Below are 19267 nucleotides of genomic sequence, written 5' to 3' on the forward strand. Positions count from 1 at the left end.
AATTGTAATGCTTTTCTAAAAGACATATGCAATTATGTGCTTCTTTTGTCATTCTTTTTCAGTGATGGGACAAATAAGAAGACCAGTGACACAATCACAAATTATATACGCTTATGAGATAATTATGTCCAACAAATTTGTAGGCAATAATAATTTCAGCAATGTACATCTACCATTTACTAACTCCATTTGAAATATATTTCCTCTTCATCTTCATCTTGACTGAAAACTGTTTATTGATTCCATGCAAAAATAATGCAGTGTTGATATTCTTTCTCTTTATTATTTTTTAACATTACTTTCTCCTATTAAAATGTTTAATGACCCCCAATAAGCATACATATACAATTCCTTTCTTTTCTATTAATCTGAGCTCTTCTGTTATGTTTTTCAATTACATGCAAATGCTCATATAGCTTTCTGCATAAAGAACCATTTTTTCTTCTTCTGACCAACAAATGTTTCAGCCATTTTTACAAAAGTCAAAATGAACACAAGAGATTTACTTAAGAGTACTCAATTAGTCAACATACAGGTAGAGAATGATAATTAAAGAATATTTCTTAATAATATATTCAAAATGTACAAAAATAAATAATTTCATCTCATGCTTTAATTATATTAAACCAGCAACATGTGATTCTAAAGGCAGATTATCAATGAGTTGTGATTATCTCAGTTTTCTTACCTACTAATTATAAACGATGTGATTTTTGCGCTTTTGCTACCTGGCACCATTGTTGTTTAAACAACCACCGTTGTTTATCTGACCTAGTACATTGGGTGATAAAAACATTGCAATTAAGCTAATGATCTGAGGCATATAAACCTCCAAAATTCCATAACCAATTCAAAATTGTAACAAATATCAACAATACCTTTTGAATACATGTCATTTAGAAACAAGGCCAGGAAATTTAAATTGAAAAATTATAACAGGAAAGATTGTATCCAATAATGTAATAAACAATCTTTATTATATATATATATATATATAATTTCAATGCACTCACCATTGAAGGAGAGTTCCATGTTTTTCATTAGAAATTATTGATTATTGTTCTATCTGGGTTGCATGTTGTTTCAGAACAATTGGTCCCAGAGAAAAATGCCCGCACTTTGTTGAGCAAATAAGCAGAGGTAAAATGAGATGGTAATATGGGAAAAATGTTGCCTTCATGTCATCCTCCAAAGAAGAGTGATTAAGATAGGCCCTTGAGGTAGTAACAGCCTGAATCTTGTGGGCTTTAACATTCATAAAAGAGAGCTCTTGATTGGTAAGTGACCAAACACTATTAATAGCTGTGACAATCCATAAGATAGTGGCAGCAGAAATGTCCATGGAGCCCTTAAAAGGAAGGAAAAGACATTTCCATCACTTCCTTTTATCTTTAGAAACTTTGATAGAAATGGAGGGCACCAACTGTGTAAAAGAGTTATCTTGATCATCCCAGCACAGATATGACTAAAATAGGATTTCAATAGATAGGGGAGTTTCCAAAGGAAACAGATTTTTGCATAAAATCCCAGTACACAATGAAGAAAGCATCATAATTTCCATTAATCAGAGAAAACCTGTGTCTATAGATAAGGCATGAATCTCGCATGAATCTTTCTGCATCGTTTCCCAGTGTCATGTTTACCCCGACCCAGAGTAGCCCAGTTTGAAACATGTATAATCAAGGCAATTCTGACGGGTCATTGTTTGATGTCGAACATTGCCGAAGGCTAGCACTAATCCGTTACGTAAGATTGTTGTGGCTAGAATCGAAGGACCGGACATTGGAGTTGCGAAGTCACAGACAGCCAATTATCACCTAGGTGTCGAAATGTTTCCAAGACCAAAAGAAATTGCCTGAAGAAGTGGGAGTGTCCTAACTTCTTTCCCCTGCAAACAGACAGACAGGTTGAACTGGCCGCTAAGACGATTGGACAGGGGCACAGCGCCACCCAATCAGAATCGAGATGGGGGGAGACCTTGATTTGGGTAGAATGATATCCCTGCGTTTTCCGGCAAAAGTTAGTTTGCTGAGAGAAATTACCCAGAGAAGAGGTTAGCGTAACTCCGAATAGCCATTCGTTATTGGCAGGAAAATCTTAGAGCGGGAAGGTCTAAGTACAGAAAGCTTCAAAAGGTCAGTAGATATTTGTTCGGTCTTTGTGGAACGCGACTGCATTTTAATTGTAGGTCGTATGTATACTTTATTATTACTAGAATCGTAGTACGAAGAATTACTTTGTTTTGTTAATATGTTTGCATATTTTGAAGAAATGAGTTGATATTTGTAAAGAATTATATAGCTTGCTAGCCGTCGTAAGAGTTAATATTGTACTTTACTATGTGGGTATTTTATAGTAGACTAACACATATGTTCATATTATTATAGATTTTGCCATTGTTGAATATTTGTAATGTACAGACATGCATCTGATTTTGTCAGATTGTAGTACGATGAGATTAAATATGTATGTGTATCTATTGACGTGACGCAATGCATTGATGTCTATATAACAATTTGTTGATACCGTGTTATTACGCCATTGTTTACCCTGCAAGAAGTGTGTGGGAATTTCGATGTGTATGCATGCGTGGCCGAAACAGTGACAGCTATCTGATGGTTAATTGTCGTTATAGTGTGAGGTGAGGTTCGATTAAACATTTGTTAACGCCTTGTGGTTTTTCACAGGAAGCTTTGAGGGACAGACCAGTTAAAGTTTGGTCCCGTTGTCTCGGATAGAGAGACGGAGGAAAGGAGGGAAGAAGAGGGAGAAGTTGAAGTCTGGGAGCGGAGTTGGAGGAGGAGATAATAGAGAGGGAAAGGAGAAGTTGAAGTCTGGAGCGAAGCTGGAGGAGATAGTAGAGAGGAAACAGAGACAAAGAAGGAGTTAGAGGAACGGAAAGAAGGAAGAATCAGCGGGAAGAAATAGATGAGTAGATGCAAGGACAGGGGGAAAATCGAACTCACACTGTAAATCACGGGATGAATTAGGCTGTCACTTGGTCGAGGGAAAGACGAGTGATTGGAAGTTATCATTTTTAAATTATCACATTTATTAAATTGTTATTGATTGAATTTCATCTTCGTGTTCTCTATAATTTAACCGTCGGCATTGCTGACTGGGGGCTCAGAGCTGTAAATCTACATCATCACTAATTTAACTTTCTAATCTAACGAGCCAGGGTGGAACTTTCAATTTAATTTAATTAAATTATATTGGGAGAACCCCACCCCAATACGACAGGACGTCACACCCAGATGCTAGAGCAAGTAAAAGCAGTTTTAAGTGGAGGTTCTAAAAGAAGGACTCACTCAAAGGTTCAAAGTGGGTTTTATGTCAAAGACCATAAAACAAAATTCCATCTGGGTGTAAAAGTGCAAGACAGGTCTCTGTAGCTAAAAATATTTAATAAGACTGGCAAGATGTTCATCAGAATCGTCTTGTCCTGAGAGAATTTAAGTGTTGGGAATTGTAGGTCTATAGCTCTTGATAACAGATACTCAGCAGCTTCTGTTCTCAAACAGGAACAAAAGGAAATTAGCAATAGAATTTACAGGGGGACAGCTAAGATCAATGTTTTTTTACTACAACAATTACAGAAGATTCTCCACCTGGCATCACAGACCTTCAAGCTCTCCTGGCCTGAATGATGCAACTGGCAACATGTATGAAAATTTCACAATTAAACAAGACTTACCAAACTCGCAGTTTGATTGGGATTTTATGAACCTGTAAGTGCCTGAGGGATCACATGAGATGGAATTGGTCACGTGATGAGTCAGTCTTTAGAGTATGATCAGCTTGGATGCCTCAGAGAACAACAATAGGGTGGGATATGCATGAAGATAATTAATTTGCATATGAGTGGGCACGAGATCCCTCAGGCACTTACAGGTTCATAAAATCCCAATCAAACTGCGACTTTGGTAAGTCTTGTTTAATTTTGAAATTTTATTTCCCCTGTAAGAGCATCGGGATCCCATGAGATTTCAAAGTTTATGCATTCAAGCACAACAATGAAGAAAAAGTAAAGTAAAATATATATTTGTGATACTAGATAAAACTATAAAGAATAATAAATAAGCATCTGAGAGTGAATCAAAATTTTTCATAACTGGTACTTCCCAAGCACAGCACTGAACTCTAAACTATCTGAAACAGGTTTACGATAGAACTTGCAGAAAGTACAATCATTATTCTATCCCACAATCTTAATAATATTATGCTAAGACAGTTTCATTTTAGCTGCAGCAGTGCTTGATGCAGCTCTAGTTCTGTGGGCCCCAAAATAGGATGTAACAATCCCTGCCTCCTTCATAACAGTCATGATCCATCTAGCTCTGTACTTTAGCAACAGCTCTAAAAGGAGGTTGTGTGGTTATCAATACTTTTTTCTCATTCCCCAGGTTTCAACTATACAGAGTCTCTTATCATGATACGCAGAAAAAGTCACTTGTGATAGATGTTGACTAGGTTTACTTTGCTTTAAAAGGTAGCTAATTCTGACAACAACTCTGTTCTGGAATACAAGTTTGGACTGGGCTGCTATTGAGTTCGAGTCTATAACCTTTCAGATTAGATAAAATCCATGCATCAGAGGTTATGTTATGCCATTTTTTAGCACACCGACTAACTTTACCAGGAACAAAATTTTCTGGCATATTATATAAGGCAGGGAAAGAAACTGTGCTCTCGTGAATGGGAAAACTGCTACTTACAGTTTTTGTGGAAGATACATGTCTACCCCTGTTCATAAATCTTGATGGGGGTTCTAATGTCTCCTCTTTTTGGGGTTCTGCAGTCCCCATTGGTATGGTTGTAATTGATAGGGCTGGGACCTGGCCCCCGTCCTGAATAAAAAAGACTTGGGTCCTGCTTGAGTACCTTTATAATTTGAGTATCTTCCAGTGTTTGAAGCTGAAAGTTTTCCAGACACTTTGTTCCCCATCTGCTGAGCATCTGCAATATTTTTAACTTTTGTAGACAGTTCATCTCCAAACAGGAGGTCAGTTACCTTATTTTGGGATGCACAGAGAGACTAATAACTGTAATGGAGATCTGGCTTGATCAGTTCTTTCCTCTCATGAGTCATGTCACAAAATCCAGAAGAAAGCATCCGCAATACATCACCAGCATCTGCAAGCAGTTTACTTACATTTGTAGGTGTATAGTCTAAATTATTGTGTGGTAATTCATCCATGAGCTTGAGAAGGGAAACACTAGCAACAGTTCCTTGAAACCTTTGGAGCTTGGCATTCATTTGTTTCATAGCTTATTCATTTTTGCCCAAATTTTGGGATTTACTTAAGGCACACTTACATTTTGGCAATTTTGTGGCCTTAAATGTTTCTTCCTCAAGTCCTTCAATTTATCCTGAGCTAACTGGACCCTGAATTCCACATTCACAACTTTGGCCAAGCTCACCTGAATGGGCTGCCCACAACGTTCGTGCACTTCATAAAAGTCAGAGAGTTCTTTCAGGATGTCATTTCCTTCAGTTTCTGAAGGTAAACTGGGTGCTGATGTTACTAAGTTTTGAAGGCCATGCTCTAAGTCACTGACATCTTCCTCACTTTGCGCATTAGTGGAAGAAAGATCACTTTCCTCATTATGCTGACCCATTTCCATCTGTGCATGTTTCCGTGCCCGTCCATCGAATCCCAGCATATCAGCCATGGCTTTTTTGCTAAGACTGTCAACTTCAAAGTTGTTACCACACCTAACAAATTTGTCAGTAATTCAAGCCGACGGTCCCACATCACTTGATTGTGGGCCACTTATTGTTCAAGAAGACTGTCATCTGGGTGCCACCATTGTTGTGCAGATGTCATGTTTTCTGTCGCAGACTCTCTCAAGAATTCAGTTACGTTGTAGGTAATGGTGCAGTCCCCTTATTTGTAGATACAGGCTTTCTCCTTGATTTTTATGCCACTAAAAAGCTATCATTTTGCATTGTTGTTCTCCCTTGGGAATCACTGCAATTTTGTTGCAATTGTGATGGAGAAATCTTTGGCTTTATCAGCTAAAAGCTGCTTGGCTCTATTTTGCAATATTCCTTGCAATAGTCCATGCCCTGTATTGACAGGATACCTTTGGCTTTGTCCCAATTCCACCATTGTGCAAAGCTGTGCAAGAGACAACACTCAAAAACAATGAAACAATGAAATACAGTACAGATATGACTGTATAAGATCTATAAAACAGTAGAGGAAGTTTCTGCCCCATGCTAAGTTCAAATTTGCATGAAAGTTTTGCTGTAAATTACTGGAATCATGAAACTGCAAAACTTGAGAAAAACACAAATTACTGACTCAACGCTGGACAATTCACTGACTCATCACGTGACATATTCCATCTCATGGGATCCTGAGACAGTTAAAGTGGAAATAAAACTTGTTCTTGCAGAAATATCGCTTGAGATGAGCAAGTGTGAAGGTGGAGAATCTGTGGGCTGTTGTTGAGTAGGGATTCCAAAAGATGATCCCTCCTGTGAGGTAAAGACCTGGATCAATCAATCAGCAGGTCTAGAAGGACACTGATTTCTGGAGTAACATTGGGGTGATAAGAATGATTTGAGTAGTGGAAGTGCTGCCTCTTTGCAGAATATGAGGTTGAAGACAGAATGGTTGGAAGGCATAATGCATATAGTTGTTCCCAGTGAAGGCTAAAGGCATCTACTGCCCACAATCCAAAGGACAGGAGATACATAGATTGGAAGCCTCTTGTTGAGCCTTGTCACAAAGAGGTCCACTAGAGGTCTTCCTCACAGTGAGAAGAGCGACTCTTGTAGAGTGGTGAAGACATTGTTCTTTTAAGATTGCTCTGCCAATCCTAGAAAGGCCATAGGCTAATATGTTCTTCATCCCCAGAATGTGGAAGACTTGGATCATAAAGTTCTATCAGGTGACCCAGCAAAGGAGGTTCCAGACCTCCAAGCAAAGAGGAGCATGTGTGCCTCCCTGATGTCAGAGACATGCTATGACAGATGTGCTGTCTGAGGAGACAATAACACATCAACTCATTACTCACTCAATGCACCATGGTAACAATATAGATCGTGCTTGCATTTCTAGGTTGTTAAGTTAAGGGCCAATCTGACCGGAGTTCAAAGACTGTGGAGAATTATGCCCTCTGGCTCTAAACCAGAATTTGACGTATTAGTAAACTGGAGGGATCTGGATGCATGTGCATTGAGGAGGAACCCTGTCAGGAATCTGTCCCAGTTCATTCACTAGTGCAAACAATGATGAAACATTGGACCTAGAGTCACTGGGATTGATAGAAAATCTCTGTGCAGTTTCCACCTTGTGAGAAGCAGGAACTGTAAAGATCGCAAATGTAGTCTTCCTAGGGGAACCATACTGGCATCATCTTTCAAGATTCCCAATAGGGATAAGTATAGGCAAGCAGATAAGGATGTTTCTGCTCACAGTGCCTCTAAGAGTGCCAGAATTCAATGTATCTTATTCAGTGTACCCAGAATATGTTCTGGTTCCTTAAAATCTTCATCCCCACGTAAACAAAGTCCTGCAATGGAAGAAATTCCAACTTCTCGACGTTTGGCAGAAGACCAAATCAAATTACCACAGACCAACAACAGAACAGAACCTGGTTAAGGGACTAAACATGAATATTGTGGATCAACCAATCATAGAAATACTGGAGAATCAGTCTTTCCAGTAATCAGAGGTATGTAGCAAATACTTCCATCACATAGGTGAAAACTCTGGGTGTGGAAGATATCCCAACTGGCAGAACCCAGAACTTCCTAGTCTATGCAAAACCGGAGGTATTTGTGATGCTAAGGAAATATGACAATGTGCAATTAGGCATCCTGAAGATCAATGGAGAATGCCCAATCTGATGGATGAAGAGCATTTGGGATTTGAGGAAGTGGTTTCCATCTTTAAAGGTTCCTCTAAAAGAAACTGGTTTACAGGGGATAGATCTATTGCACAGACATAATTTTGGTCTTCCATAAAATAAAAACTGAAATTTGTTTAAGGGGGGTTCTCCCGTAATGGGGCTGCATCCTTGATCCAAGTGTCCAGTGGGCCAAAGGCCCAAAGCCGAAACGCATTTTACACTCATAAAAAACTGCTCCTGGTACAATTTATGATCATAAAATAAACCAAAATAATCAGTTGGAAGACTAATAAACTTACAAAAAATGTTCAACATGACTTCAGTAATTTCACAATATTTATAGTCACATGAATTTATTCTCCAATACTACTGATGCTGAAGTTATTTCATGTACATGTCAGTGTTCACATCATAATTAAGTCACAATAATTTCTCAGTTTTTGCAACAAATATATTATACTTCTATCTTTTCATAACAAATCTGTAAAATAAACACCCAAGTACATCACCTATATACAAATAATCCCATATATTCACTTGTCTTTTTCTCCATGGACACAACATGTTGATATGCCAGTCAAGCTCTTTTTGTGGCTTTGGTAAAGATTTCTTTAGCCTTCCTTTTTGTCACCACTGACATTTTTAGCTCAATGTGCAATTGTTTCTTTTCATTCTCAATGAAAGCCTTTTTCATTTCAAGCTGGTGCATGTATTGGTGACATGCAATGTACATATTCTGACAGAAGGCTACATCTCATGCAAGAAATCTTTCTTCATAAAGTAATTAACTGCACTTTTTCCAGATGCCTTCTGAGATTCAATTTTTTCATATGCAGCTTCTTTCGTAGGTACTGTTCCAAATTCTTCCAACCACGATTACGCAGAGCAAAGGTTACAAAATGGCAGTCCTCTAGTGGTCAGTTTTCTTATAAATTGACCAACTAAATTTCCATCAACTTTTCACTAAAACCATTCCCATTTCCATACATTTTTTAAAACCTTTATCTAAACTTTTCATGTCATGGTCTCTATCAACAACTTGGGACGCCATGTTTTGCAAGCATGCTTCTTCTTTCCATTGCCATCAGCTTCCATTACATGAAGGTTCAGTGGATGAATTTAAACCTATGTCCTATCAGAATACTCTTTACGCGAGTTGTGTGCTAACTAATACATGGAACGAATAATTTACAAGGGTGTTGCGGAACGGGAGCGGACAAACCGTTTTTAGAACACCAGATCAGAGACGATATAAAAAACGGACTGTATCAAGAAAAATCTGATTCAAGTCAGGAGAAAAGTGGAATTCTGCTTTAAAATGGAGAAAAATCATGACTGATTACAATACAAAACTTTCCTCCTTTTCTTGCATCCAGTAATATTCAGTAAATAGAAAGTGGGAGATCAGTTGTTTATGACCCTCTCCACTGCCCCGTTTTGCAAAATGATGTGCATTTCTCCCTCAATTTCACCAGATTGTATTGATGAAAAAAAAATATGGGGGTTAGAGAACTTCCTATTTGTGGGTCTGTGGCATCTTCCCGAGAGCTCTGAACTTCAGCCTTACTGATGAGGCCTAGTTTGAGGTTGTGTTTTGCATGTTTGACAAACTTTGCAGATGGCCCCGGAGAGCATTTCACATTTCCACATTTCCTGGTCAATTGCAATGGGCCAGAAGCAGTTGAGAAGGACCCATGTTGATGGCCCAACAAGTTTTGGGCTGCCACTATAGAAATGAATCTCCCTAGTTTCAAATGAAGCAGCCCATAAAAGGTCTTTACCTTGGTTAATCAAGATCTTTGTAAGAATTCATAGCAATGTCACAGTGGCATATGATAAAATTCTTTCGATAATGGCATTGCAAGAGATTGTACATGTCTACCCACCACCACTTCCAGCATGCACTGTAAGGTGGCTGGATTCAGCAATGGTTCCCTAAGCACACTAAATAAATGATGTAGCTGACATGCCAGCATGTGATACTATGGTTACAAGTAACCTGGCTTCCTGTTCGTTTGGCTTCAATTGTTTTGAACAGAAGGCATGCTCAGGTTCCTGTTGCAATCCCCACTTTGGATGAACCAGCATCCAATTGGGGAGGTTTAGTAGGTCACTGGGGAATGTAACCAGTAACTGCTAGTGGAGACCAGGGGTCTCAATGTTGATGAAGGGACTGACCAGCCTCAATGTTGGAGAATGACATTTTGGCCTGCTGCAAACATCCAAGAAGTTCCCCCTATCACTGAGCAATGAAAATAAATAATTGATCTGGTTTAGATTCTACCCCAGAAACTTTATCTAAAGTGAATAGTATTGTCTTAAACTGTCTGCTCAATGGTTTCAGGCTAAAGTCTGAGGGTAATAGGCAGTTTACTTCATTTACTACCTTATCAAATGAAAAGACCTCATCCTCATCATCCAAATGAGAGGAAGGCTTGAGCCTGGTAGGAGGTGTCTATGGCACTACTTCTACCTCAAACTCACTGGAGTCAAAAAGGATAGATAGGACATCATTACTGACTACTGTATATACTTTCATATAAGCCTAATAATTTAGGAAAAAATAAAAGGCCTGGGAGAAGGAGTCAGCTTTTCTGGAGGGCCAAGATCTAAACTTTAAAGATTTTAAGATTGTTTTTTTACTACCATAATGGCTGTAAATCTTAGAACACACAAAAAGATAATTTTGTTCCATGTCCTAAGACGTATATGCAAGTAAAAAAAAAAAATTCTCATAATTTGTCCCAACACTTACTCAACTGTTATAAACTACAATGATTACTTTTGTTATTATTTTGCATGCACATATTTTCTGATGTCACCAACATGAAATTAAATAAAGGTAAATAAAGACATCATAATTCACGGGCCAGTTCATGATTGCCCAGGAAACATGGCTGTACTATAATGTACAGTATTTACACAGAGCAAATCCTACCTAACGTCACTTTAATCCTTGTTTATTCCCAAAAATATTAAATGCAGATTCTGCTTTATTCATTCATTCAACCAAATCACATTTGTCTAGATAACATTTCAGCTAGCCAATAATAACCATTTCATTTATGTTGATCCACACGCTCATGAGTTACTCTTTTTCAATGATGCAAGTGATGCTACAAATTTAGGTAATCTTTATGAAAAGGTACACACATTCAATTGTGCAAGGCACATAACCCAGACCTGCCAACCCTTACAAGTCCATCTCAGTAAGGCAGTTGAATTTTTTCCGTAAGATTGACCAGTTTTCAGTAAGATGTAACAAAATATCAATAACTGCTACTGTAAAGCTGGAAAACATAATTTAAATTTCGACACATCAATGATAAACATTATGTTCAGCTGAAAAGTTTGTAAAGTACGTGTAAGCTTTATTTACCACTAGTACAGTTGCACAAACTCTAGTTCAAAACCATATGCAGTTCAATGGCTTAATGCTATCTCTCAACTTGACATAATTCTTGGAAATTCCTTTCCATTTCACATGACGACAGCAATCATATCTCCTGCCATGAGACACACTCAAATTGGCACGTGATGTCCAAAAAACGTAATTTTGTCCTTTCCAGTTTTTATTCACAAAAATCTGAATACTCCTTTTTATTCTTCTGTGTTGATTATTAATACTTTTCTAGAAGCTTATTTTTCCTTTTGTCTTAAACATGCATCGCTTTCTGGACACCATTTTTAAAAATTCTATTGTCAACAGTTTGATGATACAGATGTTTTGCATGAACAAATAGATGCAGTTTCAAGCGTCTGGGGAGCTGCTGTAAAGTTAGTGTGGTTCCCTGACTAATTTCACTAAACCTGAGATGAAAACCGGATCCAAATAAAACATGGATGAACCAATTATACTGATTTTTTGGCAACAATCATTTTTCCGTAGTTTTTGCAAGTATGCCAAATTCCATATTTTAAGGGTAATTTTCATATGGCAAAATTGTAAGAGTTGGTAGGTCTGTACTCACCTTATGGATATTATAAATATACAACAACAATACCAACCCAAAATACTTTGTACAGTCAGTCTTATTCCCAACAGAGAGAGGGGGAATACATTAGTGTCTCATTACTGAATTTAGTTTTAAACTATTAAATACTCCCCATGTATCTTAGTTGTATATTTTAAAAATAAAAATGTACCCAAAACCTAGCAATGGGTACTTTATCTCCTTTAAAGAATTAAAATTCTAATTGGATAAAATAATTTACTGGCACAGATATTTAATTACAGAATGGATGGTGTAATACTAAGATATTCTCAAAAGAAAAACTGTAGATGGAAGACCACTATATGCAGTGCACATAATTTTACAGGCAGACTAAACTATTAATGTCCAAAAGGCATGGCATAGATGATGAAGATGATGGTTCTACACACTATGCAAGCCTGTTGCATTATTGGATTACGTCATACTGATGATTGCCATATCCAACAGACAAGATGAAGAAGCAAAAGCTACAGTTTAGCTATGGGTAATGTATTCCTATCAAAACAAGTACATGTATATTGACACTTTAATTAGATCGTAAAAATTATTGATTCATCATGTTTCCATTGTGATAAAATGTACAAAAAATACAACCTCCAATTGAATGCAAAAACACAACCTGCAACTCAATGTTGAACAATTAAACAGTTGACATTATGTAGTACAACAATCTGTATTTCAAATGGCTATGTGCATCCTCGAGTTTAATAAGATCCAATTCTTTGTCAACTCATTCATTGTTTAAGATCTCAGTATACAATTCATCCACTTGGCAGTCAAAAAATTCTGCTTCCAAGTTATCTTGCTAGTTGGTTTCCTTGGGTTCCATACATACAACTCTTGATGGGAAATACATCACACTTAAAATCATTCATCATTTTTTTTTGACACATCAACAACTGCACTTTGTCTCATAAACTCATCATTCAGAGGAAACCTATCAACTATATAATCACAAATACACTTATAATAGTCCGCTATGTCTTTCCCAAATTAACAGCTGACTTTCAGAAACGCATTTTATTTTTCCTGAAAATACCTTAGGCATATCATCTAACTTGTTTCTTACTCTAATGATAACCAATGCCAGTAAGATCCATCGCATGTAATATTTCTTTATCCTTTACGAATTAAATCAGTAATTGCTTAAATAATTCAAGCATCTTTTCTCTAAGTTTGTGGATCATATAGGTTCTTCCTACTGCAGAGTTAGGCCCGGTTTATTAAATAATGGAATAATGTGATCATGATCTAGAAATAAGCAACAAAGCTTCACCTCTGAGACCACAAAGCCATTTTGATTTCCTTGGACTGAGCCTACTCTTTCCTTTTCTTCCTACATGGCACATCTAAGCTTCAACATTATCAGTTACTACTGTCTTGCAAAACTGCATTATTACAAGGACTAAAAGTATTCACTGGTTTTACAAACTTAATTTATAGGCAACTATTTAACCTACTTAGAATGTTACTTGCTAAAATCCTTTGTGGTCTCCGATTTCCTCTCTGTAACTGATTTTGTTAGGGTCCTCCTGTCATTTCTAACTGATGGTATATTAAATTCTGGCTTATCCTTTTCAACCCATATCTGGGATTTAGCTTTCCTAAGGCACCCTCTTTGAGTTTTCTCACTCTTTCCTGCTGAGACAGTTGTTGTTGTTGTTGTTGTTGTTGTTGTGGGGTTTAACGCCATTTTTCAGCACAAGATAGGCTATACATGGTGGCCAGTATTAATGGTGGAGGAAGAACCAGGTAAAATCCCCGGAAAGAACCACCAACCCATGAGAAGCTACTGGCAAACTGAGACAGACTTGGGAGTAGTACTAGGATGCCTTCAAGATTTATCACAGCGCAGTTTTACTGCATGTACTTGTAGTCTTAATTATTTCTTTGTTAGGTGAAAATAGTATGTTTCCAGTCAGCCAACCGTCACTGATTTTCAGTACCAACCTGACCACTTCCTCCTATCCAAAGGGTTTAAAAAAATTGAATTCCAAAGTTGACTTGTGCATCTGATTTAGCTGGTTTTGTCCATTATTGGAAGCACTTAGTTCATTATATATACTAATCAGTACAATGTATATGTTTAAAAAAATTAAATTAAAAAATCAAATTCCAGAAAATTGAACCACTTTAGCCCAGTATTTGAAGCACTTAGTAAACTATATATGCTATTCATTACAATATATAATGTTTAGAAAAAAAAAAAAGGTACCTACCTACCGTAATTTTAAAACTTGTGCAACAGTGAAAACTTGGTGGGGGGCATTACTGTACTCTTGGGAAACTTTATCCTTTCTACTAGTCACCTTATCTGACTGCTACACGTACTTTTGGCATCACCACTTTCGCCTCTAACCTGTACTTTCTTAAAATTAATTTGTAAAAGTTCCCACTGTTCCAGCTGTCTATTTATACTTTTACCATGAGAAGACTATCTTCTTACATTATCAAACTTTTTTTCTGCTCTTTCACAGAGTCTGAAGACCTTGTAGTTCACATTTTTCCAAATATCATATGCCGACTAACAAAACATTAAAACTCAGTCATTTTATCAGCCACCTTGTTAGCTGCTAATGTATTTTATATCATTAAGATCTACTTAAGTGTGTGGAGTATATGGAGGGATTCACAATAGTATATTAAATATATGGAGGGTTTCACAATAGTTATATGTATTCAAACGCACCTTCATTGTCAGATTCAAACGCAGTATAGTTTTTCCAGCGTACATTTCTTTTTCAAATCAATCATCCAACAATGTGAAAATATTTTCTGCACTAGTGGCTCCATCACATGATGGAACTAACAAAAGAGCTTCAGTTACAACCCTCTCTGTGATCAAAATATCTAACAAGAACTGGGTAAAACTTCTTGGAATCAGTACTATCAGGATTGGGATGAAATATTATTCACAATCTATTCCAGAATTTAGTTGCAGTGTTTTAAAACAATGGCAGTATTTTTTGTTCTATCACACTGATAATTATTTGCTACCGACAATTTGGGAAATAATCCATATGAACAGTTGAGAAACATTCGTCAAGAAAGATATAAGCATAATAATTACTAACACAAGTGAAAAAAGCACATTCTGAGCATAAAATATGTAAACTATATATTACATGTTATAATGACAGGAAACTATGAGAAAGTACATTTGGTTTTGCTAACAACCTACATCTGCAGATGGTTAAAATTCTTTTCACAATTAGGCAAAATCAGTGTGGATTGATAACAAATACAAACAGAGAACAGGACAAATTATTTATATACAACACTCTCTTTAACTAGTCTATATGTTTAACTTTGGCTGAATGATCATAAAGTCAAGTCTGAAATGAGCATGACAATGTGAATGATATATGACATCACTCTCATATTCATCTTTTGAAATTTGTAAAGTGCTATTCATTTGTCCTTTTCAAGATCCAACAAGTTTTAAAGCTTAAAATGATACCTAAACCAATTTTCAGTCATATAACATGCAGGAGTAACATTGTTTAAAATCTGTTTCAATTAACATCTGGCATCATTTTTTTAAAAGTATAAAATGATTTGCTACCTAAATATATTATCAAAACATGATGAACCTGTGAGATAAGTTTTCAAATTGAAGAAATTTGTTTTCTTAGAAATGTGTCAGATGCAGATGCCACATATCTGGAGAAAAAAAAAGAAAATACATGTAGGTCTACAATGGCCAAACGCACTCTTATGCTATTCTTATGAATTCCTGTACTTTTTTCAAAAACATTCTCAAATTTACACAGGTTATTGATTAAGGAGATGATAACAAAAAAATGACAACTTTTTATCGCTTTACTTTTTATTTTTAATATATCAAAAATGAATAATTATATAAAGGTGAGTGTTCAAATTTGGAGAAAAAATAATATAGTATCCACTGATTGCATGATTTAAGTAAAACATTATGCTCAACCAATTTCTCTTCCTTCCTCTTCCCCTTCTGTACTTTGTGCCTCTTGTGTGTACCCTGTGAGTTTACTTGGCTTCCTTCCTAATTTCTGCCCTCCTCCCTACTCCTTCATTCTTATTCTCTCCATGTCATCACTCCATACACCCTGGGAATCTCAGTGCCAACTCTTGTAAGTGCCCTGGGAGCTTCCTATATAAGTTTGTTTTACTTAGTTCAAAATCCCTTATTTTGATGAGTTAAATGTCAGAGTGGCTTGTAGCTAGAATCCCCAAAAAACATAAGCTTTCCACTCTACTTCAAACAACACATCTCTACCCTTCAAGAATTAGTACATTTCTCTATGTGTGTTTACGAATAACAATGATGCATTTTCCCACTAAAAGGTCAGCCCCTCCCACTGGGAGACTGAGCTTCTCTCATCCCTAATTGGTTGACACATTTATCGTCTGATTTTCTTTCGACCTGGATCCTGGTTTCTTCACACCTTCTGGGCTTGCCACGGGGTATTCAACCTGACAATGCCCTTCAGCAATAGCTCTGCCATACAAAGGATTAAATACCTCTGAAAACAATTCTGTGTTATAAAATCACATAATCCCTAAGACATCCAGCCCACATGCTATGATTTCCACAAACTTCTGCCCTTCAGTTCATTACAAATTTTTAAAAAAACATCATCTGACAAAACTTGCACAGGACAACAAATCTTCAAAGGACATGTGATGCTGCCTTCAACATTGGTCATAATTGTTCCCTAATCGTGGTTTTGCACTTCCACTAACAAATCAGATTATCATTAGGGTATACACTGTAACACCTAAGTGATTCCATCTATACCGCTATTCATACTGTCAATCATCAAACAGAATTTACACTTTATATTGTCAGCATCACTATAACAACAAACACCAGTATGGCTTTGTTTTAGATAAATGTGATGAAAAGTAAAGAACTATCAAGCAAAAACAAGCACCTATTCAGAATTTGTTAATTCATAATTCAATAATAAAAACAGCCAATCCAATCTGACGGCATAATTTGTACTGTTTAAGTATTTAGCAAATAATACCATCATTAACAAAACAAATCACTATTATTTCTGCTGAATTTACCATAGATAACATTAATCACTATGATCAAGAGAAAAGAAATGATTACAATGAACGTTTTCATCCAAAGACATTTCATCAGCAAACGGTCAATACTGATTCTCGAGGCTAAGATATGATAAAATATTGAATGCATTGTTTTTGCGAGTTACGTCAAAAGCTCAAGCAGATGAACGATTGTGTCAGTCCTTGTGTTTCAAATTTTGTTAAGTCAGTCCTTGTAAATTTCACAAGCTGTAATGAAAATATACATTCATCAAAAGATAAAACTGGCAAAAAGCAGCTATTGGTATCACGTTTATCAGTGTCAGACAAGGCAGATGAAGCTGTAAGAATGATATTCAAACTACAGTGGTACCTTGAATGCTATCAATAATGTAACTTTTCTGCATTGAGCAATAGCTCTAAACAACAAACAGTGTCTGGAGCCTGAAGCTTAATGTTCTAAAGAAAAAACTTGTCTCACAGATATGAGAGCAATTTGATGTTTTATGCATAACAGCAACTAAAAGCTATAAGCAGAACTAATGAACTAAAAAGCAAAAACACTACACATGCTGAAGAGCTAATAGATAACTAAGATGGGAAGGAAAATATCAGAACTGTATGTATGAACAGACCCCTTACAGTATGTTCTATAAATGTTTGTCATAAATAACTTTTAGTCAATAAAGATGAAAATACAGTTTTTATACTGACTATAATTATTTGACAGGGTAGCAATTATGTCTTATTGCAATGGAACTATGTTATATGTATTAGAGGAACCACAGGTTGCAGAATGGTCTAAAGCACTCACCTTTACTGATTCTACCACCAATGTGGGTATGTGAGAAACAGTGCCAGTAGCTTCCCATGGCTTCTTCCGCCACCAGAGATGCTCCCAGGATTTTATCATAAGGGGGGATTCTCCCCATTGCACCTCATCCCAACATAAAAATAAGGAGGGAGAGTAGAACAAAATGGATTGGGAGGAGGAAATAGCCATAGTTCAATATGTACCTAACACTTCAATATCCATCTCTCTTTCTTCCTGATCCACTCTGAAAGACCCATACTGAAATCAAAATTTTTAAAAGATGTTGCTTCTAGTTTTATAAGCATTAATCTGTTGATTGTGTCCAAGTTTAATCTGTTCCTTATCTGTTTATGCACATTATTCTGCATTGAGATTCCCTGTTCACTGACAGCTGGCTGAAGGGGTATTTTCACATTTAGCTTAGCCAGCTGGAACAAGTTTGAAAACTTCTTTACGGTTGTTATGTACAATTTTTCACAGCTCACAGGTATTGTCTTTTGGATACTTCTGCTCCAAAATAAGATTTCTTACTAACATAAGCATTACCAAAGTTTACCTTTCTTGAATTAGCACTCTACTGACTACTATACCAGATTTATGCTTCCGTAATGCTATATTAGGATTTTAAGTCTATTAATGCCATAGTCTGCTTGTTCAAACACTAACAGTTATTTTAATTTTAAAAAAATCGCTTTTTATTTTATTGTTACATTCTTATTTATTAACTGCAGTGCTAAATTGTTTTAGAAAATCAATGAAAACCAAACTGTTTTTAAATTGTCTGTTATTTTAATTCAGCTTGTTATTCTACTTTTTGTACATTTAATGTTGAGATATCAATGACATGGGGGGGGGGCCAAGCATGTGACTTACATGTATATCAGACTAGTATTTAACACCATTTCTGGGTTCAAATCACTCACTGGTATCTCAGTTAACACATTCCCAGCTCCATAATCTGATCGCTCCAATACTCAATATACTTTCTAACTTTAAAATATAAAATGACTTCATCCCTATGATCAGCTAGTATTTGCCAAACAAAATCGTCACCTACAGATGATCGAAACTGGAAATCAGCCATTTTGGGTCTTCTAGATAGCCAGTATTATAAACACAGATTTGTAAAACTTTCTTCATGCAAGGTTCAAACTATGACAGAATGTTTGTTATGAAGCCCAATATGCTAATCAAATTCAATTTAAGAAACATTCCTGTAAAGCTAAATAAGCCAGATGTGTAAAGAGAAAAGATAAAGACATGGCCACAAGCAATACAATATTTCTACTGGCCTGGCTTATGTTGCAACAAGTACTTTAAGGTTTAAAAGCTGAATACAACTGTCTACTGCATGGGGTTTATTTTCATATGTGTCTTGAAACTAATTTGTGAGAGCTTTTGCACATCACCACTTTCCAAGTGTGTGAAATCATACAACTTTTGGGTAAATTGCATGATCACATGCTCTGTGAGCATCTCTGTTCTACTAGTATTGCCTATCTTGTGCTGAGAAATTGTGTTAAAGCCACACAAAAAAACATATGTTGCAAGTAGCAAC

General features: G+C 36.4%; 1 protein-coding gene across 1 annotated transcript in view; it reads right to left on the reverse strand.

Moving 5' to 3' along the window:
* LOC149798915 (protein ECT2-like) overlaps positions 1-19267 on the reverse strand; it is a 191614-nt gene that overhangs the window by 87716 nt on the left and 84631 nt on the right. The gene's annotated exons all lie outside the window — the stretch shown is intronic.

The sequence above is a fragment of the Sinohyriopsis cumingii genome, chromosome 5, assembly GCF_028554795.1.
Source record: "Sinohyriopsis cumingii isolate HCF-2022 chromosome 5, ASM2855479v2, whole genome shotgun sequence".
In the NCBI taxonomy this organism is placed as follows: Eukaryota; Metazoa; Mollusca; class Bivalvia; order Unionida; family Unionidae; genus Sinohyriopsis; species Sinohyriopsis cumingii.